Source organism: Anser brachyrhynchus (genome assembly GCF_964034855.1).
Source record: "Anser brachyrhynchus genome assembly, chromosome: 14".
NCBI lineage: Eukaryota > Metazoa > Chordata > Aves > Anseriformes > Anatidae > Anser > Anser brachyrhynchus.
Genome location: NC_137709.1, coordinates 82,714 through 92,648, shown reverse-complemented (window position 1 = coordinate 92,648; position 9,935 = coordinate 82,714). Strand labels below are relative to the sequence as shown.

Genomic DNA, 9,935 nt, shown 5'->3' with positions numbered 1-9,935 from the left:
AAAGGGCAGCATTAATGAGTATAAGAATTATAAGAACGAAGGAAGATTGCCCAGACTGTGGGAAATACTTAATACTTATACTTAATACTTAATATATAATAATTAATATAATAATTAATAATATAATAATATATGAATAATATATAATAATGCTTAATGTAATACTTAATACGGTGGGAAAGACTTAAAGGAATTTCCATGTTATGATTGCTGGAGTGAATGGGGAGTTGATGGGATTGAATGCAATTGTTCTGAGGAAGAAAGCCCGCCTTATAAAAACGGCTACAAGTGCGGGCCGGCTAACTCCCTGTAGTCGAATGGACCCATTCCCCTCCCCTTACTCTGTTTCACTATTACAGAAGAAGACAAGATGACACAAATGGGGGTTCGAAAAAAAAAAAAAACGATAAAGGGAAATGGGTACTGCCTGATGGATGGGAAGTGTTACCAAAATCAGTAGCTATGAGGGTGCTACGGAGATTTCATGAACAAATGCACTGGGGAACCCAGGCATTGGTGGATCAATTTGCCACAAATTATATGTGTATAGGGATTTATAATATAGCAAAGAGGATCATAAATGATTGTATAACTTGTCGGAGGGTAAATGCTCAACGTATGAGAAAAAGGGTCCCGGGAGGACGAGAATTGACACATCGACCTTTTGCAAAGATTCAATTAGATTTTACTGAACTTCCAAAAACGGGGCGATATAGATACTTGTTAGTTATTGTAGACCACCTCACAAACTTTGTTGAAGCATTCCCCACGGCAAGGGCCACAGCTCAAACCGTGGTAAAGATATTATTAGAAAGCATCATACCCAGATACGGGGTAATAGAAGCAATTGACTCTGATCGAGGCCCACACTTTGTGTCAAAGGTATCCCAAGACACGATGAAAGCTCTGGGAATTAAATGGGAATATCACACTCCCTGGCATCCTCAGAGTTTGGGAAAGGTAGAACGAATGAATGGTGAAATTAAAAAGCAACTAACAAAGCTTATGATAGAGACTAAAACCTCCTGGGTGAAATGTTTACCGCTTGCACTATTGAATATCCGGACATAGCCCCGAGCTGATGTCGGAATCTCACCTTTTGAAAGGCTGTATGGTATGCCTTATGATTTAGAGATGCCATCTGATCACCCCCAGGTACAGGATATCCCATTAAAACCTTATTTAATACAGTTTATGAACCGACAGAGGGAGTTGCAAGCGAAAGGCTTGGTGGCTAGATATAGCAATCCATAGGATACAACCTGGAGATAGGGTTCTAATTAAGACATGGAAAGAAATGTCTTTAACACCACGGTGGGGAGGCCCCTATGTTGTTTTACTTATCACAGAGACGGCTATCCGGACGGCTGAGAAGGGGTGAACGCATGCCAGCGGCCTGAAAGGGACCAATCCGGAAAAGCGAATGGGAAGCGGTCGCAGGCCCTGATGACTTAAAGCTCACGTTGAAACGAACTCGATAAGTATGGTCTAACTGTCTATGTATCGTAAAAAGGAGGAGAGGGGACCCTGTTTGATCAGAAAAAGGTCGCGGTTACCTGAGAAACTCCCCTGAAGAACACTGCTGCTGCCGAGAAGAACCTGCACCTTGTAGTTCGCTGCAACCGAACTGACAAGCGAGGCAGAGAGTGAAACGGTGGGGAATTACGTGGCCAGGTAAAGAACTCTGGAAAATGGGCCCTAGCCATTTTTTTTTTTTTTTTTGCGATACATAGTAATGGGTACGATTGTTTACACTGTTCCTGGGTCTGCGCACCCTCACAAACCTTTTAAATGGAGCCTGATTAGATGGGAAGATCACCATGTTGTTCAGCAGATAACTACTGCTGGGGGACTGATAGGGGAGGCATCATCTATATAAAGAAGGAAGAGACTAAGAGTCCCCAACGGGTGGGACCAAATCAGAAACTGTCGGGGAGTGTTTTGAGGATTCAGCCTACACAAGCTTTTAGAATGCTAACTCCTTGTTGTGGTTTAACCCGGCTGGCAGCTAAACACCACACAGCCGTTCGCTCACCCTCCCCCCTCCCTCTCTGGGATGGGGGAGAGAAACGGGAAAGTGAAGCCTGTGAGTTGAGATTAAGACAGTTTATTAAGACAGGAATATAATAATAATAGTGATAATGATAATAATAATGATAATAGTATTAATAATAATAACGTGTAAGAAACAAGTGATGCACAATGCAATTGCTCACCACCTGCTGACCGATGCCCGGCCTATCCCCGAGCAGCCGGCCCCCCACCCCGGCCAGTCACCCCTATGTATTGTTTAGCATGACGTCAGATGGTATGGAATACCCCTTTGGCCCGTTTGGGTCAGCTGTCCTGGGGCTGTCCCCTCCCAGCTCCTGCTGCACCCCCAGCCTGCTCGCTGGCAGGACAGAGCGAGAAGCTGAAAAGTCCTTGGCCTGGTGTAAACACTGCTCTGCAACAATTAAAACATCAGCATGTTATCAGCGCTCTTCTCATCCTAATCCAAAACATAGCACCCTACCAGCTGCTATGAGGAAAAATTAACTCTGTCCTAACTGGAACCAGGACACTCCTAATAGCCCTAAACCACTGGAGGTTGCTAATAAATCAGTAAACCCGGAGTACGGGATTAGAAATGAAGGGGTGACCGGGAATAACATATGGAGAATCATGAATGCTAGTTATCAGTTGTTGAATCAAACAAATCCAGACGTGCCTAGACCTTGCTGGTTATGTCTTGATATAAGGCCCCCATATTACGACACCACTGGGGATCTGGGAGAGACCACCCGTTCAAACGAAACCGATCCCCCACAATGCCATTGGGGAAGGGATGTAGGAATAACGTTAACGGAAGTAACTGGGAATGGCAGATGCGTAGGCACGGTCCCTGGTGAGAAGTTCCATCTATGCAATATTACAGAAAATGTTACACAATTAGACAAAGAAAAATGGTTAATACCAGCAGATAACACCAGATGGGTATGTTTGTCTCTGGGGGTAACTCCATGCTTATCTTTGAAATTGTTCAACTCGTCTCATGATTTCTGTGTGCAGGTAGTAATTATCCCAAGGATTCTTTACCATTCTGAGGAGTATATGTACATCCAACATGCTATGGCAAAAAACCACTTAAGGAAGAGAGAGCTTATTACGGCTGTTACTTTAGCCACTCTGATGATTCTGGGGGCTGCAGGAGCCGGAACTGGAATTACCTCTCTGGTAAAACAAAGCCAAGAATTTACCTCTCTACGCATTGCTGTAGATGAGGATTTGGCCCGTATTGAGCAATCTATATCACCTTTAGAGAAATCTGTGCGATCCTTATCTGAAGTAGTACTACAAAATCGTAGGGGATTAGATCTGATTTTTCTACAACAAGGAGGATTGTATGCAGCCCTACGAGAGGAGTGTTGTGTATATGCTGATCATACTGGAGTAGTAAGGGACATAATGACTAAATTGAGAGAAGGGCTAGAAAAATGAAAAAAGGGAAAATGAAGCCCACCAGAATTGGTATGAATCCTGGTTTAATTACTCACCTTAGCTCACTACACTGCTATCAGCTATAGCCGGACCTTTGTTGCTGCTCATATTTACACTAACTTTCGGACCATGTATATTCAATCAAATAATCGCGATTGTAAAAAAATGATTAGAGGCAGCTCACCTTATGCTTGTGTGTGTGAAATATGAATCTCTTGAACAGGAGGAGGATGACGCAGAAACTTTAATATTGAGCAAACAAGTGCTTCAAAAATTCATCAATGAACAAAATATGTTAGAAAAAGAAAAAGGAGGGATTGTGATAAATTAGCGGGTGTTTGTTCATTGTCTTTAAAAGGAATTCAGAGAATCTGCTGAGAAGATAAGGTTTTGCAATTTACGACCTTGTTAAGGGGAAGACTAAGCAAGTAGATAGTGGGGAGGGGGTGTTGGATAAACATCCTTGGTAAAACAAAGACTCTGTGAAATACTGTTTGCTGCTTTTGCTTTTGCTACCCTTGAACACGAGCACAACGCATGATCATTGAAAGAAACAGAACGAACTGCACAGCTTCAGAAGATTCAACAAGTCCTGACAAGCCGAAACTTGGATGCTGACAAGCCGAACTTGGATGCTATAAAATGGCGACACTGAAAAGGAAAAGTTGCGTGCTGTGGTGGAGCGGAGACTCCCCAGCCACCCAGCGCTGTTTTGCTTGTACCTGCTTACTTAATTAATAAATTATCTTCGACCAGAAAATTGCGTCGTCTCGCTTATAACAAGGATTTCACGTCCTTTTCCAGCCTCAGTATTTACACTAAAAGCAGAAGAGAAGTTTGAAGAAGAAGAAAAACCGGAAAAAGGAAAAGATGATGAACGGGAGTCATTGGATAACCTACCACCTGTATATCCTAACAATCCACCCCGGTGGTGCACCTTGTAATCCTATTTTGTTCTTAAATGTTTTGAGTGTGACAAGGAGGAAGGTGGGAGCATTATCTAAGTAACAGTTTAGAAGTTTTGGTATATTCGTGGTGGTGTTTGGTCAGTTTCCCAAGTATTGGGGGAGGGGGCCTGACTGATTATCAAAGCGGTAGAACGGAGAGTCACTTCTTTGGTGGTTTGGGCCTGAGCCCTGGGAATTTGGTAAGAAGGGGGAGAGCGAATTTATTTAGGCCTCAATACCTTTTTAAACCCCCATATTGACGGATACACAGGAGTGATTCCTTGTTTTGTGAAGGCTTACTAACAAAGTGCATGAAAAAAATTAGCATTCGGCTTGAAATTCGGTCTTGTTGAAAAGTAATTTTTGTGGAAAAGGTGTTATTGTTTGTCTAGAAGATGGAAGTCTGAGTGCTTCAGGTGTTTTTCCGAAGTCCTGTGGATTTATGATTGGAACGGGGCTCATTAACAATCTGAAACAGTAAAGTTTGTATGTGGAAAGAAGAGTTTAATCCCAGAGAATTGGGACATTTGGGAAGAAGATTAGGAAAAGATAGTAAAAACCTGCAATAAAAAGGTTTGCATGGAAATTGAAATAAGGGACAGTAACTAATATAAATAAATAAAAGGGAATGGGAAATCAAGGAAATGGGTAAAATCCAAAACAAAAAAAAATCCAGATGCAGTTTTTTTTTTTTTTTAGGTGGGTCAGAGTCTAGGGGTTGATGCGTTTCCAAGTTGAAAGAGATAAGTACATCTATTTAAAGTAACATCTAGTAGGATCATTTAAAGTAAACTATACAGTAGTAGATGCCTTTATTGCATGCAGGTCTTCTTCAGGTGAGTCATTCTTATAGTATAAGTAATTCTTTTCCTATGTTTTGGTCATGATGTTTGTAGCGTGCCTTTTTATGTATGTGTTTGGCCTGGAGCTGTCCTGCCTGGCAATTAGTGATGGTAGCTAATGTGGTGGTTCATCAGTGCAATAATACATTGTCCTGACTCTTTTGGGAAAGACATCTGGTCTGTCTCTGGGCGAATACTCAAGCTCTGGGCAAATACTCAAGGGCAGCTGGCACAGAGGCTTTTTTCTTTTTTTCCCAGCAGTAGGTAAACCTTAGGAGGAATGGGTCAAAGGAAGCAGCAACTGTCAAGTTGCTGTTCAGCAAAAAACTGTCAAGTTTTTGTTCAGCAACTCGGTGACTGGTTTGATCTACTTCTCAGAGGTAGAGACAAATGGACTGCTCTTTTGAAATGATAAAATAAAAAACATGAAGTTTGTCAAATGTGGCAGTGCCTGTTTGCAGTCTGTTTATTGCTTTTACCAGTGGTAGATAACACTTATAAGGAATCGGTCAAAGGAAAGAGTGCCTTCTGGAACTGCGAAGCTCTGCGTTGGCAACTCGGTGACTGGCTTGACCTACTGTCCATCATCAAAGGGAAGCAGACTGCTGTTTTGAAAATAAGAAATAAAAAAAATATATTAAAAATTAAAAAAAAATAGGGTGCCGCTCTGTGGCACCTGGAGGACTGCTACTCTGTGTGGCAGTTAAAAGAATGTGATTTGGAGATGGAGAGCAGCAGAGGTAAAGAAGCTGGGAAGACAGGTATAGGTATTGCAGTAGGTAGGCTGTGGTTATGAGGTGCCTCAGGGTGTGCTTTTTGTCTTGTTTCTGCCCTTCCGTCGTGTAGCCTTGGAGAGGTGAATTCCCCATGTTGTGGAGTGGTGCAAAAAGGTGAGAGGGTTGTCAGCCTGATCAGTTTCCTTCACCAAAGCTAAGGCAGGTCTTTCAAGAGAAAGAGCCTGGTTGCCTGTGCTGTACTCTGCACGCTGTTGACCTAAGCCACAGCAAAAACAGGGCTGCTGTTCCTCCTGCTCTCTTTACCTCTTGTCATGCATGGCCCCTCCCATTTCCCATGTGATTGGGGTGGGGTGCTCGGTGGGGTGCAATGGTATATGAGTTGCAGGCATCCCATCAGAGAGCTCATTCTGCCTGGGCTGCACTTTAGAGTAAGTGCTTTGGTTTTCCTTCAGTCAGTTGCAGGGGTCTTTAGGTGGGTCAGAGTCTACGGACTGATGCATTTCCAAGTTGAGAGCGGTAAGCCCATCTTTATGAGGTAACAACTAGTAGGATCTGTTAGAATAAACCAGTCTAATAGTGGGTGCCTGTATTGCATGCAGCTCTTCTTCAGGTGAGTAATTGTTATAGCATGTTTACGGATAGGATGGCAGTGTTACTTCGTGTTTACTTTGTGGTTCTGGGTCCCTTATGATTTCTGCAGAATGGTGGGGCTTACTTGTGAGTCTTTGCCTGTATGTCAAATATTTTCAAAGTTACAACCTTGGTGGCAAAGTGATGGAGCAGGGTTTAGGAGATAAGTATCATCGAAGCTCCCTGTATAAGCATGTATCTGAAAAGAGCAGCAGTAGGCGTGTAAGGGGTAGTCTTTTTCAGGGTTAGGGACAGTTTGTTATATTTTTGGAGCTTTTGCTAGCGGTTTGGGCGGCTGTAGAGTTTTTAGATCTTGCAGCCTTCTAGATTTTAAGTGCTTGGAATTCACGTAATAGAGGCGTGCTTAGGAGGGGTTGCCGGCTAACTCGTTTTTAAGAAATGGTGGCGTACGGTTCCTCAACCGCATAAGCACGGTAGTACTACCAAGAGACTGAGCAGGGTCACCTTTTTCATCTGTAAAGGGTAAGTCTGTGATTGCTGCCGTCTGGGCACATTTTCGTGCCCATCACTGCAGTTAGTTTACTACATCAATTAGAGTAAAATTCCAGTTTCTCTTTTGGAGGTGCTATAGGTGGCTTCAGAGAACGGGTGGAAGCATCTGCCATGTGGGGTAGGTAAGCAGCTGAGGTAAAGGAGGGAATGAGAGTAACTGTCCTGAGGGTGCAGTGGCTTTTGCTGCTGTGGTTGCTTTCTCTTGTGCTTATCAGGTGCCACAGGCAAGGGGGGCTGTGATAGTCTTTAGAATAGGAGCAAAGCAGGTCCCTGGAATGCTGTTTGGTTCCTGAGAAAGGTGTTGCAGAGGAAAAAGGTTGTCTGGCGTGGCAGCTCCTGATGGTGGTCGTCTTCGGTAGGTGCAGAGGTGCCTGATGCCCCATCCCGTGTAGCCTGAGCACGCCTCGCTGAGGATGAAGCCTGCTTTCCAGCAGTTTCCAAAACTGTGTTGAGGCTGAAATGGTGTGTCTGTGTTTGGGTTGGGGTTGCACCTTGGTGAGTGTAGGGATAGGATTCAAGCTGGTGCAGCAGAGGGCCAGGCTCCATTGTCCTGTAGTGTGTTTTGACCCATCAGCATAGCCTTTTGGTTTTCAGATAGCCTACTCAAGTATGTGATTTTTTCCTGCGAGTGATGCTATTACATGGAATTGATTTTTTTTTTTTCTTTTTTTCTTTTTGGCGTGTAATCTGTTATGCTCCTAGACTTTTCTTTCTATGTAAAGAAAGGCTTGAGCTAATTCCAGCTGAAAAAATTTCAGTTGCTTGCTTGGTCATATTGTCCTTTCAATATTCAAAGCTGCAGCAAAAGCATGGGGATTGTTGCTTCTAGAAACACCCCAGTTCTCTTGTCTGCAGTCTGCATGCTGTTGAGCTAAACCAGATTTAAAAAAAAAAAAAAAAAAACAACAAAACCACAGCTGCTGTGCTGCTTGTGCTCTTTCTACTTTCTTGTGCTTTGCCCCTCCCCTTTCCCAGGTGATTGGGTTTGGGTGCTGGGCGGGGCCAAATGGTATATGATGCCCAGGTATGCCATTAGAGAGTTCATTGTGCCTGGGCTGCTCTTTGGGGTAAGTGCTTTGTTTTTCCTTCAGTCAGTTGCAGGGTTCTTTGGGCAGGTTGGTGTCTATGGATTTCTAGATTTTAAGTGCTTGGAAATCACTTACTAGAGGGATATTTAGCAGAGGTTGCTGGCTCACTTGTGTTTTTGGGTTATATTTGAATCTCTAGACGTATGAAGCCACTTGTGTAACTCTCCAGAGGACTAAAAAGAGCTTGATTACACACTACAAGAGGCTTGACCATGTAGGCGCAGTATTACCAAGAGACTGAGCAGGGTCGTATCAGAGTTACCTTTTTCATCTGTAAAGGGTAGGTCTGCGAGCGGCGCCGCCCGGGCACATTTTGGCGCGGCGCCGCCCGGGCACATTTTGGCGCGGCGCCGCCCGGGCACATTTTGGCGCGGCGCCGCCCGGGCACATTTTGGCGCGGCGCCGCCCGGGCACATTTTGGCGCGGCGCCGCCCGGGCACATTTTGGCGCGGCGCCGCCCGGGCACATTTTGGCGCGGCGCCGCCCGGGCACATTTTGGCGCGGCGCCGCCCGGGCACATTTTGGCGCGGCGCCGCCCGGGCACATTTTGGCGCGGCGCCGCCCGGGCACATTTTGGCGCGGCGCCGCCCGGGCACATTTTGGCGCGGCGCCGCCCGGGCACATTTTGGCGCGGCGCCGCCCGGGCACATTTTGGCGCGGCGCCGCCCGGGCACATTTTGGCGCGGCGCCGCCCGGGCACATTTTGGCGCGGCGCCGCCCGGGCACATTTTGGCGCGGCGCCGCCCGGGCACATTTTGGCGCGGCGCCGCCCGGGCACATTTTGGCGCGGCGCCGCCCGGGCACATTTTGGCGCGGCGCCGCCCGGGCACATTTTGGCGCGGCGCCGCCCGGGCACATTTTGGCGCGGCGCCGCCCGGGCACATTTTGGCGCGGCGCCGCCCGGGCACATTTTGGCGCGGCGCCGCCCGGGCACATTTTGGCGCGGCGCCGCCCGGGCACATTTTGGCGCGGCGCCGCCCGGGCACATTTTGGCGCGGCGCCGCCCGGGCACATTTTGGCGCGGCGCCGCCCGGGCACATTTTGGCGCGGCGCCGCCCGGGCACATTTTGGCGCGGCGCCGCCCGGGCACATTTTGGCGCGGCGCCGCCCGGGCACATTTTGGCGCGGCGCCGCCCGGGCACATTTTGGCGCGGCGCCGCCCGGGCACATTTTGGCGCGGCGCCGCCCGGGCACATTTTGGCGCGGCGCCGCCCGGGCACATTTTGGCGCGGCGCCGCCCGGGCACATTTTGGCGCGGCGCCGCCCGGGCACATTTTGGCGCGGCGCCGCCCGGGCACATTTTGGCGCGGCGCCGCCCGGGCACATTTTGGCGCGGCGCCGCCCGGGCACATTTTGGCGCGGCGCCGCCCGGGCACATTTTGGCGCGGCGCCGCCCGGGCACATTTTGGCGCGGCGCCGCCCGGGCACATTTTGGCGCGGCGCCGCCCGGGCACATTTTGGCGCGGCGCCGCCCGGGCACATTTTGGCGCGGCGCCGCCCGGGCACATTTTGGCGCGGCGCCGCCCGGGCACATTTTGGCGCGGCGCCGCCCGGGCACATTTTGGCGCGGCGCCGCCCGGGCACATTTTGGCGCGGCGCCGCCCGGGCACATTTTGGCGCGGCGCCGCCCGGGCACATTTTGGCGCGGCGCCGCCCGGGCACATTTTGGCGCGGCGCCGCCCGGGCACATTTTGGCGC

General features: G+C 48.1%; 1 protein-coding gene across 1 annotated transcript in view; it reads left to right on the top strand.

Moving 5' to 3' along the window:
• LOC308177643 (uncharacterized protein) overlaps window positions 1–9,935 on the top strand; it is a 65,832-nt gene that overhangs the window by 20,483 nt on the left and 35,414 nt on the right. Inside the window, exon 4 of the mRNA XM_080555264.1 lies at window positions 1,323–6,616. The gene's annotated coding sequence lies outside the window, so the exon portion shown is untranslated. The remainder of the gene's footprint in view (window positions 1–1,322; window positions 6,617–9,935) is intronic.